Source organism: Lissotriton helveticus, chromosome 7 (genome assembly GCF_964261635.1).
Source record: "Lissotriton helveticus chromosome 7, aLisHel1.1, whole genome shotgun sequence".
Taxonomy (NCBI): domain Eukaryota; kingdom Metazoa; phylum Chordata; class Amphibia; order Caudata; family Salamandridae; genus Lissotriton; species Lissotriton helveticus.
Window position 1 is genome coordinate 1,355,650,297 of NC_136068.1, and position 22,284 is coordinate 1,355,672,580.

At 46.4% G+C, this 22,284-nt stretch overlaps 1 protein-coding gene across 6 annotated transcripts in view; it reads right to left on the minus strand.

Moving 5' to 3' along the window:
- The window catches only part of MYH10 (myosin heavy chain 10), a 1,407,286-nt gene that overhangs the window by 1,182,437 nt on the left and 202,565 nt on the right, over positions 1 to 22,284 (minus strand). The window lies entirely within an intron of this gene.

A 22,284-nucleotide genomic window follows, 5' to 3' on the forward strand; every position in this document is an offset into this window, starting at 1 on the left:
TTCGTCGATACCCATCTCCAACAGGATCAACCATAGTTTTGACCTATTGACCAGGTCGAAAGCCGAGGAGAGGTCCATAAATGCAAGAAACACGGAACCCTCCTTGGCCACAGTGTATTTAGAGATGAGTAAATGCAGATTGATACATTGTTCAATGGTCCCTTTTCTCTCTCTAAAGCCATATTGCAGTTCGGACAGCCCACCACAACCCTCAACATTCTCCCTCAATCTGGATAAGAGTACTCTACCCAAGATTTTTATGGTTGAGTCCAAAAGGGATATGGGCCTATAAAACACAGGATCGTCCCGCTGACCTTTGTTTTTAAAAATAGGGACAATGGTGGATATGGCCCACGAGGCGGGGGCTGGATTACCATTGACTGCATTAAACACATTTGACATAACCTCCGCCCACAGTTTAGGTGAATACATAAAAAAGTCAGCAGGGACTCCATCAGGACCAGGTGCCTTGTGTTTTGTGGTTGCCAAAAGAGCTTTTTCCACTTCTTGGGGATTGAAGATGATAGGTTGTACAACTACATTGGGTAGTGGGACCTTTTTGTTTCCTTCTTCATCACCCCCATAGACGTTTTTGAAATGAGACAGCCATTTTTCATCGGTAATCACGCAGTCCATGGGTGCATTTTTATCTTCAGAGAATAGGGGCTGTTTGATGATCTCCCAAAATCTCCTACTGTCCTTCAACACTGCCGCTGAAAGGAGATTTTCCCATGTTTCGCGTTTGATGGTGTCTTTACGATACTTTATGGCTGCCTTATAAGTTTTCCTTAATCTCGAAATAACATCTTTAACCCTAGGAACATTTTTTAGTGCTACCAGTAGTTCTCTATGGGCTTTCGAGCATGCAGAGTCAAACCAACGCTTGTGACCTGGGGCTCCCTTTATAGGTTTGGATAAAAGGTCCTTTGACACCTGGTCGCATATTGTCTCATATGCTGCTACTATTTTTTTCCCTTGGTTGCCAGATTTTTTACAGAACTCTACCTTGTCTTTAATTTTTGGGAAGTTTTTTTCATAGAAGTTTTCCGGGATCACTTTAGCCCACTTCACTCGTCTATCTTGATCAGTGGTCCTCAGGGGATGTGCAAGTTTTGCGGTTATTGGTGATGCCCCCATCTGAGCTCCCCAGGCCACTTCAAGTAATACGGGGTTATGGTCGCTATAGTGTGTTAAAACTGTACGATAGTCCGTGGTCCGATTTAGAATGCCTAGTGAGACAAAAATATAATCAATCACTGTTCCATGTTGGGTGCCAGTAAAAGTTGGCATTCTCAGGCCGCAGTCGGGTTCGTACAGGTCATAATTAGCGAGTAGTTCTTCAAGCTCCTGCCCCTGTGCGGAATGTTCAAAGTGAGGTCCCTGTAAGGCCGCGTCATCAACCTCATTATCGCTACTTCCCTTACAGGCTAGGTTACATAAGTGGATATTAAAATCGCCTAATAAAATAAACTCAAAAACAAACTTGATATTCCGAGATACTGTGTTTAAAATACTGTCTAGGTTAGCGATATTGCAACCTCTATAATCGCTATTCCCAGAATTATAAAAGTTGACATATAAGGTCCTGCTAGTATTATTGATCACCCTTTCAACCATTAAGATATTATCAGAGTCGGTGCTAATCTGCCTATAGCTTCCTTTTAAGTCCAAGGAAAACAAAATTACCAAGCCACCTTTAGCTCTACCCACTCTGCTAGGGACTGCAGGTTTAGTGAAACTAGTGAACCCGTCCCACCAAAGATTGGCGGATGTGTCCCAAGTTTCTTGCAGGGCGATGATGTGATGGTTTGAGACAAAGCTCAGCCAAGCATTATCCTGACGTTTTGCATTTAAACCTGCTACATTCCAGCTTATGATCTTGCAGGAGTCAGTGGGTGTCCTAGATTCGTTTACCCCCTCCGAATCCCCTTCAGCAATTTGTTGCGTTAATGATCCCTCATTAGATTCCACTTGAGAGAGGCTCTGTGTATCCTCACTAATCGTGCTCGGCTTAGCACAAGCCTCCGTCCGAAGTAAAATCGGAGGATGGTCGAGATTTGTCGACTCTTGAGTCTCTGATGCTTCCTTGTGAGTAAGATCACTAAAGTGTTCGACAGAATTATGTCGACCACTTTTTAATGTTGGGTTATTCAGCGCCTCCCTTTCATGGTCGACTCCTACTTTAAGTCAATCACAGGTATTTAAATCAGATAAGGGACCAAACCTATTTCCTGTTCCAAATCCCCACTCGAAGGGAGTGGCTACCTGACCCTGTCCGCAGAGTGCTGCGTTCCACATAGGTTGTGGGGTATTTGGGCGTGTCAAAAACTGATCGTTTCTCAACCAGTGTGTAGACCTATTGCCCCGAGCACTATGATCGTAACCCGAGAAGCCACGACCCCAACCATTTGTTCTTGGCTCATGTGCCAGGGCAGGCCTGATGTTTAGCTCATTCAGGTGATTAAATCTTCCTGGCTCAAAGTTTGCTGTGGGCTGAAAACGATCATTAGAATATCGAGGTCCCCCTCCCCAGCTGCTGGTGTTAGTATGTCTCTTATATCTGGGGATATTGGGGAAGGTGGCAAGCTGAGTCTCATTATAGAAAAATTTAAGGGTAAGGGGAATTATGGAGCCACTACGACGTTGGGGTGGGAAAACATTGGTCAAAATGTCTGGGAGAACCTCCGCATTAACAAAGTTTAAAATTACACAGTCCCCTTTAAACTTTTTTGGCTTACTCCCAATCCAAGATACCCTCCTGGTCATAACGATGTCCCCTGCCAGTTTATCGAACCCTTGATGTGCCATGTGCATGTTGTTAGTGAGCCAATGTAGCGCTTTGTCTTTCAGACCCTGATTGGACTCTATTTTGTCTTGTGCTAGAACAGGGACGTTTGCCAATACCAGTACTACTGGAGAGGCTTCCAAGATGAATTGGGCTGAGACATCCTCTTGTTGTGGTTCCACTATAACAGCAGTTGTGCTGGTGTGGGGGTCTCCAGCTTCTGCATCCTGTCTAAGTGCAGGTAGTGATGGAGATGGTGGCAGTGGCAGCGGCCCTTGTTGGGTGGGCTGTGGATTGCTTTCGGTTGGGGTAACCTCCACGTCCGTGACCGCTAGGTTTGTAACAAGGGAGGATAAATTCTCTACCTCTTCGGCCAACTTGCTGTGTACCCCGCCCAACTTTTTAACCTCAGATGTTAATTTATCCAGTTTCCCGATCAGGGGCTTGATTATAGTCCTGATTTTAATGTCTATCATGTCTTGAATCCTATTAAATAGGTCGTCGTCAATAATGCGTCTTGACTCTACATCAATGTCAAGCTCCGCATATTTCCCTTCACTTCTTTGGGGTGGGGTGGCGGGCTTTTTCCTACCTTGTTGTTTCCCCCCCCCGCTTTGCTGGAAATTTTCTGCAGGCTCTAACAGCCCGTATTGCAGGCTGCAGGGGTCCGTCCGTTGTGGCTATCTGGTAGTTTGAATCAGCAGTAGTATTATCTGATAAGTCTATTAGATCTATTAGTGGATCAGAGTCATCAACCTCATTGCCATTATCTTGAGGAATTGGATCTGCTAGGTTTGTAGGGGGATTTTCTAGCAGTATATCAGATGTCGCTGTGCTTAGTACACTTGTGGAAGGGCTTTCTGGAGGCAAAATAGGCGATTGGCTCAAGCCAAGGGATTGCCTTCTCTTGTTGTTAATGTTGCTAACCACTTGTACTAGATAGGAGTCTAAGGTGTTCAGTGGCTCAGTGGGAGCAGGTACCAGTTTCTTCCCCATGTTTGTTGCGGTCTATTGAAGGCTGTCTGGGGCTAGACAGTCTATCAGGACTTGGCTCGGGTGAGTTCAATATATAGTAACAATACAATGGGGTATGAGATATCAATCAGCGACGGCGTTTTGACGGGCCAATATCATCAGCGCTGTATTATATGCAAGGATGTCAAACTGGGAACAGTACCTTATTGTCTCCAGACGGTAGGTGTCAGGGGGGTGGCCTTGCCTGGCCTTTTCGTGCCTCTGAGGGCCACAGAGGGCCCGCCCTTTGCCCGGGCTTAGCCCCGGGCGTCCCGCGACGCTGAGGGCTTGCTCCTTTTCTGGCCCCTCCCGGCGCGTGTAGCGCGTCAGGGAACGCGCCGCCGCAAAGGCTGCCGGGATATGGAGTCCCGGGGCGGCCGGCGCGTCTGGAGGGAGCGGTGACTGTGCTCCCGGGTTGCTGGTCGTTGGTACGCGCCTCACAGCGCCTTCAGTGCACCTCTCCTGTGCCTCGTGTCTCCTCAGGTAGGATTTCTTCAAATATGCGAGTCCCCCCGCTCCCCCGAGGGCTTGCTCCTTTTCTGGCCCCTCCCGGCACGTGTAGCGCGTCAGGGAACGCGCCGCCGCAAAGGCTGCCGGGATATGGAGTCCCGGGGCGGCCGGCGCGTCTGGAGGGAGCGGTGACTGTGCTCCCGGGTTGCTGGTCGTTGGTCCGCCTGGTCCGCGCCTCACAGCGCCTTCAGTGCACCTCTCCTGTGCCTCGTGTCTCCTCAGGTAGGATTTCTTCAAATATGCGAGTCCCCCCGCTCCCCCGAGGGCTTGCTCCTTTTCTGGCCCCTCCCGGCGCGTGTAGCGCGTCAGGGAACGCGCCGCCGCAAAGGCTGCTGGGATATGGAGTCCCGGGGCGGCCGGCGCGTCTGGAGGGAGCGGTGACTGTGCTCCCGGGTTGCTGGTCGTTGGTCCGCCTGGTCCGCGCCTCACAGCACCTTCAGTGCACCTCTCCTGTGCCTCGTGTCTCCTCAGGTAGGATTTCTTCAAATATGCGAGTGGCATGTAATTATGTGGTACTGAGTGGTATTTGGAGTGTATGTTGCGTTCAGCGCAGTGTAATTATGTGACACTGAGTGGTATTATGAGGAGTGTATGTTGTATTCAGTAGAGTGTAATTGTGTGGTGTGTAATTATGTGGCACTGAGTGGTATTGTTTGGAGTGCATGTTGCATTGTAAGTATGTAGCATCTAATTATGTGGCACTGAGTGGTATTGTGTGGAGTGTGTGTTGCATTCAGTAGAGTGTAATTACGTGGTGTGTAACTATGTGGCACAGAGTGGTATTCGTAGTGTATGTTGCGTTGAGCGCAGTGTAATTATGTAGCATATAATTATGTGGCACTGAGTGGTATTGTGTGGAGTGTATGTTGTATTAAGTAGAGTGAAATTACGTGGTGTGTAACTATGTGGCACAGAGTGGTATTTGTAGTGTATGTTGCGTTGAGTGCTGTGTAATTATGTAGCATTTACTTAAGTGGCACTGAGTGGTATTGTGTGGAGTGTGTGTTGCATTCAGTAGAGTGTAATTATGTGGCATGTAATTATGTGGCACTGAGTGGTATTTGGCGTGTATGTTGTATTGAGTGCAGTGTAATTATGTGGCACTGAGTGGTATTTGGAGTGTATGTTGCATTGAGTAGAGTGTAATTATGTTGCGTGTAATTATGTGGCACTGAGTGGTATTTGGAGTGTATGTTGCATTGAGCGCAGTGCAATTATGTGGCGTGTAATTATGTGGCACTGAGTGGTATTTCAAGTGTATGTTGCATTGAGTGCACTGTAATTATGTGGCGTGTAATTATGTGGCACTGAGTGGTATTTCAAGTGTATGTTGCATTGAGTGCACTGTAATTATGTGGTGTGTAATTATGTGGCACTGAGTGGTATTTGGAGTGTATGTTGCATTGAGTAGAGTGTAATTATGTTGCGTGTAATTATGTGGCACTGAGTGGTATTTGGAGTGTATGTTGCGTTGAGCGCAGTGCAATTATGTGTCGTGTAATTATGTGGCACTGAGTGGTATTTCAAGTGTATGTTGCATTGAGTGCAGTGTAATTATGTGGTGTGTAATTATGTGGCACTGAGTGGTATTTGGAGTGTATGTTGCATGGAATGCAGTGTAATAATGTGGTGTGTAATTATGTGGCACTGAGTGGTATTTGGAGTGTATTTTGCATTGAGGGTGCAGAGTGTGTGAGGGTGCAGAGTGTGTGAGGGTGCAGAGTGTGTGAGGGTGCAGAGTGTGTGGCCTAAAGTAGTTTGAGGGCGCAGTGTGTGTGGCCTAAAATAGTGTGAGGGTGCAGTGTGTGTGGCCTAAAGTAGTGTGAGGGTGCAGTGTGTGTGGCCTAAAGTAGTGTGAGGGCGCAGGTTGTGTGAGGGCGCAGTGTGTGTGGCCTAAAGTAGTGTGAGGGCGCAGTGTGTGGCCTTAAGTAGTGTGAGGGTGCACTGTGTGTGAGGGTGCAGTGTGTGTGAGGGTGCAGAGTGTGTGAGGGTGCAGAGTGTGTGGCATAAAGTAGTGCGAGGGTGCAGTGTGTGTGGCCTAAAGTAGTGTGAGGGCGCAGCGAGCGTGGCCTAAAATAGTGTGAGGGCGCAGTGTGTGTGGCCTAAAGTAGTGTGAGGGCACAGTGTGCGTGGCCTAAAGTAGTGTGAGGGCGCAGTGTGCGTGGCCTAAAGTAGTGTGAGGGCGCAGTGTGTGTGGCCTAAAGTAGTGGGAGGGCGCAGTGTGTGTGTGAGGGTGCAGTGTGTGAGGCCTAAAGTAGTGTGAGGGCGCAGTGTTTGTGGCCTGAAGTAGTGTGAGGGCGCAGTGTGTGTTAGGGTGCAGAGTGTATGAGGGTGCAGAGTGTGTGGCCTAAAGTAGCGTGAGGGTGCAGTGTGTGCGGCCTAAAGTAGTGTGAGGGTGCAGTGTGTGTGTGTGGCCTAAAGTAGTGTGAGGGCGCAGTCGGTGTGGCGTAAAGTAGTGTGAGGGTGCAGTGTGAGGGTGCAGTGTGCGTGGCCTAAAAAAGTGTGAGAGTGCAGTGTGCATGGCCTAAAGTAGTGTGAGGGCACAGTGTGCGTGGCCTAAAGTAGTGTGAGGGTGCAGTGTGTGTGTGGCCTAAAGTAGTGTGAGGGCGCAGTCTGTGTGGCGTAAAGTAGTGTGAGGGTGCAGTGTGTGTGGCCTAAAGTAGTGTGAGGGTGCAGTGGTGTATGAGGGTGCAGTGTGTGTGAGGGTGCAGAGTGTGTGAGGGTGCAGTGTGAGGGTGCAGTGTGCGTGACCTAAAGTAGTGTGAGGGCACAGTGTGCGTGGCCTAAAGTAGTGTGAGGGCGCAGTGTGCGTGGCCTAAAGTAGTGTGAGGGCGCAGTGTGCGTGGCCTAAAGTAGTGTGAGGGCACAGTGTGCGTGGCCTAAAGTAGTTTGAGTGCGCAGTGTGTGAGTGCGCAGTGTGTGAGTGCGCAGTGTGTGAGTGCGCAGTGTGTGAGTGCGCAGTGTGTGAGTACGCATTGTGTGTGGCCTAAAGTAGTGTGAGGGTGCAGTGTGTGAGTGTGCAGTGTGTGTGTGTGAGTGTGCAGTGTGTGAGTGCGCAGTGTGTCCACAAACAGCTCAGGGGACGCAGCAATATTGCGTACCTCCTTCTTAGAAAAATATACATGGAAGGGCTAAGAAATCAGAATTAAAGTAACAAAATGGACAGTATCATCCTTGTGCCCACAGACGTCATACCCCCACCCCGCCCCAGCATGTGTCCTATTCCTCATGCAGTATTTAGTTGGATGTCCTTTTCGGCTTTAATCTTATATTTAGTTTCCGAAAACTGCAAATGGCCCTTCCTTGTGCACCTCTGAACATATTTTGAATCGGCTTCAGCAAATTACAGAACTTTTTGCTGCATCTGTCAGGTTGCGCCCACTTCACTCCAGCATTGCATTCCCTCGATTGCCTTCCAATCACAACAAGTACTCAACCAGTCTTTGTGGGGCAGCACTGCTTTCACATCATGTTTGACATGGGCACCATGAGCTAGCATTGAGCTGTAGGCCCATCTCTTAATTCTGCCTTTAAAGCATTGGTTCTGTTGAAGCCCATCGCCGATGACCGCTGAGCTTTTCTTGGTGCTCTGCTGGTCCTACAAGCAGGCTGCCTCGTGTTCTCAACGGTGTCCAGGGGTGCCTGCATATACCGAGGCCATTCAGACAGCTTGCACCCTGCTGTCCAGTTTCATAATTCGTAGTGTTAGTGCGGCAAGAGAACTCTACTCTGAAAGGCAACCGAGAGGGCCCTGAGCTGTGTCTATGGTGGCATGGGAGTGGCAGGAAGTGTCTGCTGCAGCAAGGTAGTCTGGTGGGAAGCATTGAGTCCCTTCTGTGGAGGCAGAAGGAAGTCTCTGCAGCATGGAGTAGTGCGCACCTACTGTTGTATGAGGACTGGAGGTGTCTGCGATGGAGTAGTGCGCACCTACTGTGTGAGGGCTGGAGGTGTCTGTGATGGAGTGGTGCGCACCTACTGTTGTGTGAGGGCTGGGGGTGTCTGTGATGGAGTGGTGCGCACCTACTGTTGTGTGAAGGCTGGAGGTGTCTGTGATGGAGTGGTGCGCACCTGCTGTTGTGTGAAGGCTGGAGGTGTCTGTGATGGAGGGGTGGGCACCTACTGTTGTGTGAGGGCTGGAGGTGTCTGTGATGGAGTGGTGCGCACCTACTGTTGTGTGAAGGCTGGAGGTGTCTGTGATGGAGTGGTGCGCACCTGCTGTTGTGTGAAGGCTGGAGGTGTCTGTGATGGAGGGGTGGGCACCTACTGTTGTGTGAGGGCTGGAGGTGTCTGTGGTGGAGCAGGCAGGTAGTGAGTGCCTACTGTTGAGACTGCAGGAAGTGGCAGAGAGGTGTCTCCGCAGGGATGGAGTAGTGCGCACCTACTGTTGTGTGAGGGCTGGAGGTGTCTGTGGTGGAGCAGGCAGGTAGTGAGTGCCTACTGTTGAGACTGCAGGAAGTGGCAGAGAGGTGTCTGTGATGGAGTATGCAGGTAGTGCGCACCTACTGTTGTGTGAGGGCTGGAGGTGTCTGTGGTGTAGACAGGTAGTGTGCACCTACTGTTGTCTGAGGGCTGGAGGTGTCTGTGGTGGAGTAGGCAGGTAGTGCGCACCTACTGTTGTGTGAGGGCTGGAGGTGTCTGTGATGGAGTATGCAGGTAGTGCGCACCTACTGTTGTGTGAGGGCTGGAGGTTTCTGTGGTGGAGCAGGCAAGTAGTGAGTGCCTACTGTTGAGACTGCAGGAAGTGGCAGAGAGGTGTCTCCGCAGGGATGGAGTAGTGCGCACCTACTGTTGTGTGAGGGCTGGAGGTGTCTGTGATGGAGTATGCAGGTAGTGCGCACCTACTGTTGTGTGGGGCTGGAGGTGTCTGTGATGGAGCAGGCAGGTAGTGAGTGCCTACTGTTGAGACTGCAGGAAGTGGCAGAGAGGTGTCTTCGCAGGGATGGAGTAGTGCGCACCTACTGTTGTGTAAGGGCTGGAGGTGTCTGTGGTGGAGCAGGCAGGTAGTGAGTGCCTACTGTTGAGACTGCAGGAAGTGGCAGAGAGGTGTCTCCGCAGGGATGGAGTAGTGCACACCTACTGTTGTGTGAGGGCTATAGGTGTCTGTGGTGGAGTAGACAGGTAGTGTGCACCTACTGTTGTGTGAGGGCTGGAGGTGTCTGTGGTGGAGTAGGCAGGTAGTGTGCACCTACTGTTGTGTGAGGGCTGGAGGTGTCTGTGATGGAGTGGTGCGCACCTACTGTTGTGTGAGGGCTGGGGGTGTCTGTGATGGAGTGGTGCGCACCTACTGTTGTGTGAAGGCTGGAGGTGTCTGTGATGGAGTGGTGCGCACCTGCTGTTGTGTGAAGGCTGGAGGTGTCTGTGATGGAGGGGTGGGCACCTACTGTTGTGTGAGGGCTGGAGGTGTCTGTGATGGAGTGGTGCGCACCTGCTGTTGTGTGAAGGCTGGAGGTGTCTGTGATGGAGGGGTGGGCACCTACTGTTGTGTGAGGGCTGGAGGTGTCTGTGGTGGAGCAGGCAAGTAGTGAGTGCCTACTGTTGAGACTGCAGGAAGTGGCAGAGAGGTGTCTCCGCAGGGATGGAGTAGTGCACACCTACTGTTGTGTGAGGGCTGGAGGTGTCTGTGGTGTAGACAGGTAGTGTGCACCTACTGTTGTCTGAGGGCTGGAGGTGTCTGTGGTGGAGTAGGCAGGTAGTGCGCACCTACTGTTGTGTGAGGGCTGGAGGTGTCTGGTGGAGTAGGCAGGTAGTGAGCACCTACTGTTGTGTGAGGGCTGGAGGTGTCTGGTGGAGTAGGCAGGTAGTGCGCACCTACTGTTGTGTGAGGGCTGGAGGTGTCTGTGATGGAGTAGGCAGGTAGTGCGCACCTACTGTTGTGTGAGGGCTGGAGGTGTCTGTGGTGGAGTAGGCAGGTAGTGCGCACCTACTGTTGTGTGAGGGCTGGAGGTGTCTGTGATGGAGTAGGCAGGCAGTACGCACCTACTGTTGTGTGAGGGCTGGAGGTGTCTGTGATGGAGTAGGCAGGTAGTGAGTGCCTACTGTTGTGTGAGGGCTGGAGGTGTCTGGTGGAGTAGGCAGGTAGTGCGCACCTACTGTTGTGTGAGGGCTGGAGGTGTCTGTGATGGAGTAGGCAGGTAGTGAGTGCCTACTGTTGAGACGGCAGTAAGTCAGAGATGTCTCCGCAGGGATGGAGTAGTGCGCACCTACTGGAGTTCTGCAGTCTGAGGCTCCTCTTTCAGGAAGTGCCCTGGCCTTGGGGTGAGGGTGGGCGGGGGCGCAGCAGCCCCTGAAGGTGTCAGTCCGGCTCCGGCCACACGCCCGTCGCCGTGGGGTGCCCGCCGGCCTGATCGAGTTCTAGAAGAGGGCTCCCCAAGGTACAGCGCCTGATGAATCAGATGGTGAGATAGCTCGAGAGGTTAGGTGCTTGCTGCTGACATCTATCGAGCCTGCGGCTGGGGGGCCGCCTTTCATCCTTCGGAGGTGGTTGGATTCAGTAGAGTTCAGACATTAATTGCCCCGCTCTGTGCTCTCCCAGGGATGGAGTGGCTTGTCGCAGACCCTGCCTACTGTGTTCCTGCCTCTGCGGCTGGTCTAGTGTCCGGCCCGCCTCGTCGGGCGACCATTGATGGCTGCTTTGGGGGGCTCGGTGCTTCACTCTTGCTCTCAGCCCTGCAGTCACGTGGGGAGACCGTTTCCCGGAATGGGTTGATCTTCCAGCCTTGTGGTCAGCCCCTGAAGGGGTGACATGGCTGCCTCGAGATACCCACGTGCGCCATTTGTTGCCTACCAACTTATGATCTCCAGGCCAACGCTTCCTCAAACAAATCCAAAAAAAAGGAGAACCACAAACGTTTTCCTAAGCCTATCCTTACCACAGAATACTTTTACACCTCCACAGAGAACACGAGAAAGGGCAGCATTTTACATTTTTTTTTACCAAAGAGTAAACGGTTAAAAAAAAAAATACAAGTAAGCCATTGAATATAAAACTCAGCACGTTTCGCATAAAGCGTCCAGGGATCATTAGTAGGTCAACTATTTCTCAGCAAAAGCCGTGTGCAAGATGTCGCCGTCGTTACTGCTGCTTGCGCGCCCGGTTTTTGTCAATAAATTACACTCCTGACGAAGAGATCCAACTGTAACGAGCGACTAACAGTGTTGGCTAGAAGAAACAAGAGTCGGTAACCACGGGGAAGAATGCCCAAATACAGAAGAGGGTCTTTGAAGTACGTCTGGAGCAACATCAGCGATTACTAAAACGATGTGGTTGATGTGGGCCAGGGGCAGAGTGTTTTAACAGCTACTGGTGAGGGAAAGGACATAACAGAAAGCGAAAGCGCTCGCACACATTCACAGCAAACAGCAAAAGCGCGCTCACAAGGACAAATCTGACACTGAAAAAGCGCATGTCCGACTCGTGTCCACATTCAAGTAAGCAAGAGGTATACTAAAGTATACAAGAGGTCTCGAATGCTCGACCTAAAAAGGGTACATTTTCATTGTGAAAATGTGGTATGTTCACTTTGGGTTTTGAGCTAGTTCCTGTCGTGGGCACTATGCCTACCCACACAAGTGAGGTACCATTTTTATCGGGAGACTAGGGTAATTCGGATTTGTAAAGCAACTGTTAAAACCTATTGATTTTTGATGCATTCCTGTCTTCTGAATGAAAGACAATGTGTAAAAAATAAGTCATTTTGAAAAATGACTGGGAATACTCATACTAGCACGAGAATTATCAATTTCGAAAATGTGCAATTATGTACTGTTTCTAAACTCTATAATTTGTTCCCATTTCAGAAATACCTAGGTGTCTTTCATACCGACTTTTCCATGTATACATTTTCCCACAATAATTGCTATATACCCGGTACATAATAAAAAGCCATTGCAAATTGCTGCTCAGTTTTTTACTCTGGGTTCGTCTGGTTCTTGGTGAACCTACAAGTCCTTTATATCCCTACACCCAAGAAGGTCCCGCGGACGTAAAGGTATATTGCTTTCAAAGAGTTGTCATAATTACAAGACGTTACAGGTGAAAACGTTGACACAAAAGGCTGTTTTTTTCAACTAATTTTCAATTTCTCCTATATTTAACTGTTAGTTTCTATAAAGAAACCTTGATGGGTCTACACAAATGACCCCAAGGTGAATTCTGAATTTTGTCTACTTCTCTAAAATGTATAGCTTTGCAGGATACATTATTGCTTTCACACTCATTTTTACCATTAACTGAAAGGAGGTTGAAAGCACAAAAAATTGCAAAAATAAGCTATGTCCCAGAAAAATGCCAAAACGGTGTAAAAAATGTTGGTTTTCTGACAAAAGTCTGTCAATTCCCTAAAAGCTGGGGAAATGGTGATTTCAGTCCCACAAACCCTTTTTTGATAACATTTGCAGGGAAAACCCCAGACGCTTTTATTTGTAGCTCGTTTTTCCCAGGGGAATCCACAAACCCTGGGTACCTTTAGAATCCCCATGATGTTGGAAGACAAGGACGCAAATTTGGCGTGGATACCTTATGTGGTCAAAAAGTTACAGGGGCCTAAGCGCGCACTACCCCAAATAGCCCAAAACTGGTTTTGCACAGGGGGGGGAAATGCCTAGCAGTGACTAGCTTTTTGTAGGTCAGCAAGATTGCTCTTTGTTGTAGCAGCGCATCCAACAACCTATCCTCTAAGGGGCGGAGTCTGGGAGGGGGGTTGCTTATCAATGGCCGAGGTCAGTGCATGTCTTATCTGTAGATAACAGTAGAACTCAGAGTCCGCGAGCTCATGTTGTTGTTGCAACTGGTCAAAACTGAGCCTGGCACCCCTCACCCAAAGGTCGCCCACCCGGGAAATACCAATAAGATCCCATTTGTCGAAACCCTTGCAGGAGTGATCCGAATCCCACAAGGGGGGCGTAAGCGTCAGTCTACGGTCCCACCCTAAACTTTTGTTCACTGCGTGCCATATCTGGACCGAATGGGAGGTAGGCCCAGTCAGGTGGAGTTTCTTGGGATTAGCATAGAGGGCTCTGTTGTACGTCCCCGCCTGGCAACAGCCACCTGTCCATGGCATAACCCGGGTCGCCCGGAGCCCTATACGTGCCCTGGTTGATGGCGGCCAAATGGGCTGCCCAATAATATTTTTTTATGTCTGGGAGGCTGATGCCGCCGTCAAACCAGTTAAGGGTGAGTTTGTGGAGTGCTATTCTCGGCCTCCCATCCCATAGCAGCTGCCTCTGTAGGTCCTCGACGACTTTAAAATATCTTGCTGGGACCGGAATGGGAAAGTTCTGCAGGGCATAGAGGAAGCGGGGCAGGGACATCATTTTAAATAGAGCGGCTCTACCGAGCATCGAGAGAGGGAGCGTCCTCCAGCTGGCAACATCCCGTCACAGACGTTGCAGAGGCGGTAGCAGATTTATCTCATACCGGAGGACGTGGTCAGCGGTGACAAAGATCCCCAAGTATCGGAAACAGTTGGATACCACCTGTCTCCGAAAGTCCCCCGAGAGAGGAGGAGTCTTACCGGTCAAAGTATACAGGAGTGATTTCTTCCAATGAATCGAGTAACCCGAGAATTTGCCAAAGGACGTGAAGATGTCCAAAACACATCTGAGGGACTTCTTGGGGTGGGCTAGATAGAGGAGGATGTTGTCCGCATAGAGTGAGATGCGGTCTTCCCACTCTGCCGACCACTGCAGACCCTGTATGGACAAGTCGCACGGAATCCATGCAGCCAGAGGCTCCAAGGACAGATCGAACAGCAGGGGAGATAGTGGGCACCCCTGTCTAGTCCCTTGACAGAGGGCAAAAGGATCGGAACATATATTGTTAACCAACACCTGCGCGAGAGAGGCGGAATAGAGGAGCCTGACCCATGATATGAACGGCGGCCCAAACCCAAATTTGGAGAGTACTGCTAAGAGGTAAGCATTGAGAGATATTACCATCAACACAAAACAGCATGCATCTACGGGATGCCTAAAATCCATAAAGACATCACAGACCCACCTTATAGGCCTATCGTATCCACAATAGGGACCAATACGGAACCTTTATCCAAATTTGTAGATTCATTTCTGCGTCCACATATACCGAAAATCATCTCCTACATTAAGGATACAGGTTCCATGATATCGAAAATAGAAACTCTACCTTTCAATCCATGCACAGACCTCCTAGTAACGATGGACGTGGAAGCGTTGTACAGTAGCATTCCCCAACGGGAAGCTCTGTCAGCCACTAGGTGGTTTATTGACCATTTCGATATCCCTGGCCCCAAAGAATTCCTGTTGGAACTTCTCCATATTGTACTGTCGGAAAACATTGTAGAATTTGGTGATACAATCTATCGTCAAACGAGAGGCGTCAGCATGGGGGCTTCAGTTGCCCCGTCAATTGCCAATATCTATATGGCGGCTTTCGAAACTAAAGCTATCCACAACGAGATAGCCCCATTCTTTGAATCCATTTCCCATTGGTCCAGATATATTGACGACATCTTTTTTATCTGGACCAATGGGAAAGACTCACTCGGTGAGTTTTTAGAATGGATTAACCTGGTGGATACAAATTTGAAATTTACGGCTCACTTCGATAGTAACCAAGTTGAATTCTTAGATATTATTATTAAGCACCAGAATAATAAATTGGCAGTTGATCTCTATGTCAAGCCCACAGCGAGGAATACTCTCTTACATTTCAAAAGCTTTCATCCCCGTTGTCAGAGAGAAAGCATCCCTTTTTCCCAGTTCCTCCGGGTGAGAAGAAACTGTTCTAACTTAGCAGACTTTGACCTTCAAGCAAACATCATGCGACAGAAGTTCCTTAATAGAGGCTATCCTCATAGACTAGTCAGGAACTCATACAAGCGAGCCCGATACTACGACCGGGACTCACTACTTAGACCTAAGCTACCCTCAGAGAACAAAAAACTGGTCTGCATTACTAAACATTCCACCTTAGACAATACTGTTCGCCAAATTATAAACTCTAACTGGCACATACTTAACTCTAACCCTACCAACGTCAAACTGGAAAAACCACTGTATGCACATAAAAGGAATAAAAATCTCAAAGATCTGATCGTACATTCTCGTTTCTCCTCCAAAGAGGTCAATTCTGAATTTTCCCAAAGGTCAATTGATAATAACTTCCCAGTGAAAGGAACTGTTAGATGCTCCTCATGTAAATCATGTAATAATATCATCTCAGGAGAATCTTTTGAACACAATGGCTGCCATTTTAAAGCTACAGGCTTATGGAATTGCAAAACAGCCAATTGTATATATTTGATCCTTTGTCCCTGCCAACTGGGATATGTTGGCGAGACCTCTAGACAGATACAAATCAGACTCACGGAGCACCGCTCAGCCATTCGTACCAACAAAACTGTAGCACCTCTAGTTAAACACTTTAGAGAGCACAATCATGGCCCAGAGGATTTTAGATGGTGCATCCTAGAGAAAATTAGGCTCCCAGACAGTAAAGGCGGTGAAAAGATTAGGAAGAAAAGAGAAGTATTTTGGATCTTTTCTCTGGGGACCTTCAAAAAAGGATTAAACGCTGAAATTCCATGGGAGAACGCGATCATGTAACAATATGTAAGTTATGGCTCAGAATTTTGTTACTGCTCCCTTAATAATAGACCCCCACTGTATTTTAACATATATGTTTAAACACTTAGCCCATTAGGCAAACACTAAGAGAGCTAGATTGTCTCCTGTCCCTTTAAATAAGATAATAGCTTTCAGTAACCCCCGGTTTTTTGGCCCATATAAAATATAGTTTACAGATATATGTGAAGGTTGAGTCACATTATTGATTTACCCTACTTGTAAACAAATGCCGCTTTTGGTATCAAATATCATACCAAAGGTGTTGTAAACAAATGCCGCTTTTAGTATCAAACATCATACCAAATTATATATTTCCTAATTTTAGTATAATTAATATCTGCCGTTTCCGCACTTGTGACTTTATTGAGACATTCTCTTTCTCTGTTTTTTCATCATAGCGCATTGGGTTTGTATCCTTAGAGCTAGACGGCCTGGATAAACATTCTTCAGTCTTTTTTGGCGCCATCTTAGAGAGGGAATCTTTCAGTTGAGACCCTGACGGAAGATTCTAGATAGTCCTCTCACTCTTTTAACTATATCCCGACCTGATTGCGTTTTTCTCTTTTCGCGCCCAAATTACCATTTAAAAGAGCTGCCAGTAGCAGAGCATACACCGACTTACCCCGGAGAAGCCGTATCGCTATCCTGCCGCCTGGAACTGCACCATCCTGCAGCCCGTGAAATTTATATTTTAACAAGGTGAGATGTGAGCCCACTTCAAAATATTAGGAACCGTTTAATTTTGTCGGATGTGGCCCTTTACGTAAAATATCTTTCTTTAAAGATTGGCCAGAAGCAGAATACACATCATTTTCGGCGAGGCAGTCCCGCAATCCCGCCGCCTGGAACTGCACCACTTTGCAGTCCACGATATCCATATTTTTACGAGGTGAGATTTATGTCCGCTTCAATATTGGAAACCGTTTAAATCTTAAGATGTGGCCTCTTACGAAATAATATTTTTCTTACAAGATCAGCCAGAAGTGGAACTTACATCTTTTAATTCCGGCGAAGCAGTCCCACTGATCTATCGCCTGGATCTGCACCCACTTGTAGTTTGCAACACCTCCCTCAGATTAAGGTGACAATTGTCTCCACACTAAAGATATTCAAAACAACCCTATTTCACAGATATGGCCCTTTATTTACTTTAAGTCCGTTTGATATTTATTTGCAGAAACCTTGAAAAAAGCGGCATTCCGACTCGGTTCTCTAAATGGAACAGCACCATCTTGCTGTCGGCATCCTTACATTGTTTTAAAGGTAACTGTTCATCTACTTTCGTAAAACTCCGGCGTCTCGAATTATAGGATACGTTGCATTATAAGTTTATGTATATGATCTAAGGTCTAAGGTAACATCTAATGCTTGCCATCGCTCAATTTATATGTTTCAGCCTTCCTTATGCCCTGGGCATTTTTAGATTCGTCTTGACCACCAGTATTGGAACATAAACAACTAAAAATATAGAGGTAATTTCCCCTCTTTAGCACACAACTTCTAGAGGATTTTTTAGTATGAATAGTTTAGTTATAGAAATTAGATTTGCAACACTGACAAGGATAGAAATGTTTGATCATGGCTTCTTATATATACATATATATCTTTTTGTCTATTTATAGTGACTGCCACTCACCGTTTAGTATACTTTTCTAAGAAGTGATTTTTTTAGTAACAGTGAGCCTATATATCCTGGCAGAGACAATAATAGGTAACTTCTTCTTCTGAATGGAAATCCATTTAACTATCGACTATAAATGCAAAACCGCTCCCACCCCCTCTTTTTTGTGTAAATGTAAAGATATCGACTAATTAGCTATATCTTGTTAATCCCAATGTTATTTTATAAAGACTACATCATTGTATTAAATCATCGTGTTTGTATTGCCCTATTGAGTTTAAGTTGTTTTACATTCTGTTCCACCATACAGTCTGTTTTCATTATAAATTTTGTTTATAATCAGGTATCATCTTTAACAAATGTCCTTGTTATTCGTGATTTTTGGCAAATCCTTCTAATTTACCGAGGAAAATATCAGCGTTTTCTTGTGCTATGTAAGTGACTTAATATGTATATATCCAGGAGTGAGACCAAAATGCATTATGTATTTGTATTGAATATTTGAGTCTCTAATTAGGAAATCATTCAAGAATGATGCATGTGAACATTAAATGTACCTATAATAGAGCTTTGTTAAAGTCAAGCTGAGTGTGCACTACTTTTGTTTATATATCAGTCTAATATATGACGTTAAGTGACCAATTAAAATGTCTGGACCTTTAGGGGAGATATAGAAGTGTTAAAAAATTCGCATTGTGTAAGGAACCATTAGGTTTTTGAGTAGATAAATAGACTAAAATTGTTAAAAGATATGTATATGTTGATATATAACATTGTTCCTTAAAATATATTTTTTACAGAATTTAATCAACGACTCCTGAAGAAGGCAGTTCCCCTACTGCCGAAACGCGCGTCGAGTCCATTGAATTAATCTGTTATAGATGCATTTGTTGTTTTAGTATACATCTTCCTTTTGTATATAATTGTCCAATTAGTCAGGATTTATGCTTTTATTATGAAGTTTTTTTGCTTTTCAATGAATGTATTTGATGTATTGTGTTAAAAATTTTAATATGTTAATGTCTTATTGTATCATATAGTTTGACTTATCTAATTAGTCTCTATATGATTTTTACTTCATGTGTGATTAAATATATATATTTTTTTTTAAATACACACATTATCTCCCGACATTTTCTTCTTTCTATTGGTCCAGCGTGTATGGTCACTTATTTTGTGGATGTCCTAGGATTTTATACTCGCACTGCTAAGAGGTAAGGCCATTTGATCGTACCGAATTCAATAGAGGCATCTAAAGACCGGAGTAGAGCATCTTCCTGGATTGTGTGGGCCTGCTCTATCACACCATGGACTTGCCTAAATTTAGCGCAGTGTTGCGATGAGGCATGAAGACTGCCTGACCTGGGTGAACTAGGGCACCAATCACTCGAGATAGACGGGTGGCCCTGTTTAATATTGATATATAACACTGATGTAAAACTATGCAAGAAGATACTTTAGGGTACACATTTTAACAACAGCTATAGTTTACACAGACCAGTCAGGCACTATAAATGACAATTACACGCATGCTAATGTCAGACATGTAGTCCACTTTGTCAAGAAGATTGAGAAAGTAGGAGCGAGTGATTCTAGTGTCACTCAGTGCTAAGAAGGCCTTCCATAGGGTGTACTGGCCGCGGTCATTCTTTGGGATGGTTCTTGAGACTGGCATGGGGGCCCAAATTACACATAAAATGTGATACCCAAGTACCTCCTACTGCTAGAATAACTTAACAGTCAACAAATGGGTGTAATAACGTAGCACGGGGGACCATTGTTGCCTCTTGTTTTTGGGCACTGAGCTGCTAGCCAATCACGTGCAACAATTAAATGATACCCAGATATCCAGGGCACTGCGTTTGCCTCAGATAAAAATCAAATCCATTCCTGCCCTGACCACTCATTAATACATCTTATAGAATCTCACAGGCTATATAATTAACATAGGTAAATTAGAGATTTTGAACCTCACACTACCTAGAGAAAATCGTTTCCAGTCTGAGAAACGGGTATCCTTTGTAATAGGCCATAACACATGCTGAATTCATGGGCATCTTTTCTGACCCATACTCTGCTAACTAGCCTCCATTAATTTCTAACATCCGTAAAGACATGGAGAAGTGGTCCTCACTCTGGGTCACAGATGGGTCGGATTTACACAATAAAATGAATTTGCTTAAGAGGGTTTTATCTCTCTATCAGGCAATACCATTTCATTTGGAGAAGATCAGCCTGAGAACAGCAACAAAATTGATACAATATAATAAAATTAGAGGGGGGCGTGCACTACCATATTTTCAGCGACATTAACACACAGCACCAATGAAGGCAAAATCTGAATCAGCCACAAATTGTTTACACGTTAGAAGGCAGTAATGGGTAGTTGCAATGTTATCTGGTGGAAAAAAAAGATTAAGATCACCAAACGTATAATTAAGCACACCAATATTAAGAAAACGTTTGGTGTGGTATAACAACATTAAAACATGACCTTACTTCCTTTCCTTCTCCGTACAGCAAGATATATTCTAATCAAGTGTTCAGCCCAGACCTATAATGTGACCACTGGGCCAAAAGCCATGCACCAATCCCATATACAATACTGGATTAGGGAGCTGATAAAATGCTGAAGCAGTATGTCTAAAACGCCCCAACACATCATAAATTTCAATGACCCTCATGTCCCCTTGAAACCAATCAAAAGCTAAATAAAATATGGGAATTGCTTTAATAAAATTGTTTCAGAAATCCTTTTGTGTCTCAACTAAGGAAGCCGGAGAACAATGCCAAAATCATGTGTATCTATTTCAAACTGCCTATAGGGCGTCCAGCCAGACAAATCTACTTAAATCAGAGCGAAGATGATTTTTTTTTAATAACCAATTTTATTTGGTTATTTTGCAAAATATAGGGGTCACAGCCCCACCACAGCAGGAAAGGCGTAAAATAAGCTCTTGCCAACAACCATATTTCTGATTTAAAACACCTACCAAACATGTAGGTGACACTAACGAAAGAACTCACTGACAGGTTCTGGTCTCCGTATTCGTGCAAATGGTGTATTCGTCATAGTGTGCAACATTAAACATGTCTATATACACATTTTAGAGCTTACAGTGGGATATAACAGTACATTGAAAGAACTGGTCCATTCTCAGGGGTCAAAGCCGGGCAAGGGGGGGTAAGATCGATTCCCATAGAGTCCAGATTTTGCAATGCTTAGCGTGGCAACCTCAGGCCTCAAACAGCAACCTCGACCCCCATACATTTATCTAGATCAGTTTTCCATTTGCCTAGGGTCAGGGGTGATGTTGCTTTCCACATTTGCGCTATGTCCCTCTTTGCCACCGTGAGGGCTAAAAACAAATGCTGCTTATCCTGTTCCCCCCGAGGTTCTCTGTTGAATGTAACAAGAAAAGGCGAAGGTCCAGTGGGAGATCCCATGACAGCACTTGGAGGCATGATCTGATTCAACGCCAAAACAGCTGTAACGCCGAGCAGCTCCACACCGTGTGTAGAAACGTCCCCTCCTCCCCATCGCACCGCAGGCACATGGGTGACTGAATAACGCCCATCCGCCATAGGCGTACCCTAGTGTAGTATGCGCGATGTAAATATTTAAATTGGATAAGCCGAAAACGCATGAAAACCGAGGCGCCCCTGGGGCTGGCGATGGCTTCAGCCCAATCATCATCAGTGATTTCGGGTATTTCTGCCTACCATGCAAGGAACATTAATTTTTAGCTTTAATTTTATCATTTGTATAATCAGACTGTTTCATGACTCAAAGAGCAACTAGTTGAAAGGCACTCAAATTGAACTGAAATCAATACTCAAATGGTTCAAGATTTCTAATCTTGCCTCCTAACACACGGAGACAAGTGTCTGCCCAATCATTTCCAGCTCCTTTCTCTGCACAGATCATTCTGCCAGCTTTAAGGCAAGGGATAAGAATTGGTAAAGCCAATAGGTCTCTCCTTTGGGAGCTATTGGCTGAGCATTAAATGGTTTGACACTTCCAGCTGTGTCCTTTTGTAGGCACATGCACTACGGATGTGTGCGCCTACATAACGAAATGGCCTGGGTTTTCTTCTTTTTAGTTACAGATCCAAGTTGTATCTGTTAACTTGGGGGGGCGGGGGGGGAATGTGCAAAAGCATTTTTCTTTAAGGTGGGTGAGGGGTAAACAAAAACGAGGGGCAAGAGGGGAGTGGGATCAACACAGGGTTGGAGCAGAAGTAACACGGGGCACAGATTGTGGGAGCAAACAGACCGTACAGTGCAGCACTGGGGGTAGCAAATAGGGGGAGTGAGCAATGTGGAGCTGGTGTGGAGAAGCACACGAGCAAGAAAAAGGAATTAGGAGCATGAAAGGCGAGCAAAGAATTATACAAGGGAAAAGTTGGAAAATATATGCACTCATGGAGCGCTTCACCAAAAAGAAAAAAGTAGAGCTTTTCAAGCAAGCAGTGTAAAACACAAATAACGTGCCTATGCTGCAGGGGAAGGACAAACACAAGCCGAGGTAGGAAAGGTAACAACATGACAAATAAAAAGCAAGCAATGATGGTGAAAAAGCCAACCAATGGCAAGCAACAGGCTGGCTCTAAGGAGACTGTGAACTTACAATACAGCTCACAATAGAAAGCACAAGCGCCGTCTAGAAGGCAAGACCTAAAAACAATCCTTCAATAAAGGCTTCTGACAACTTTGCCCCAAATCGGAAACACCCATTCAAACTGACTAG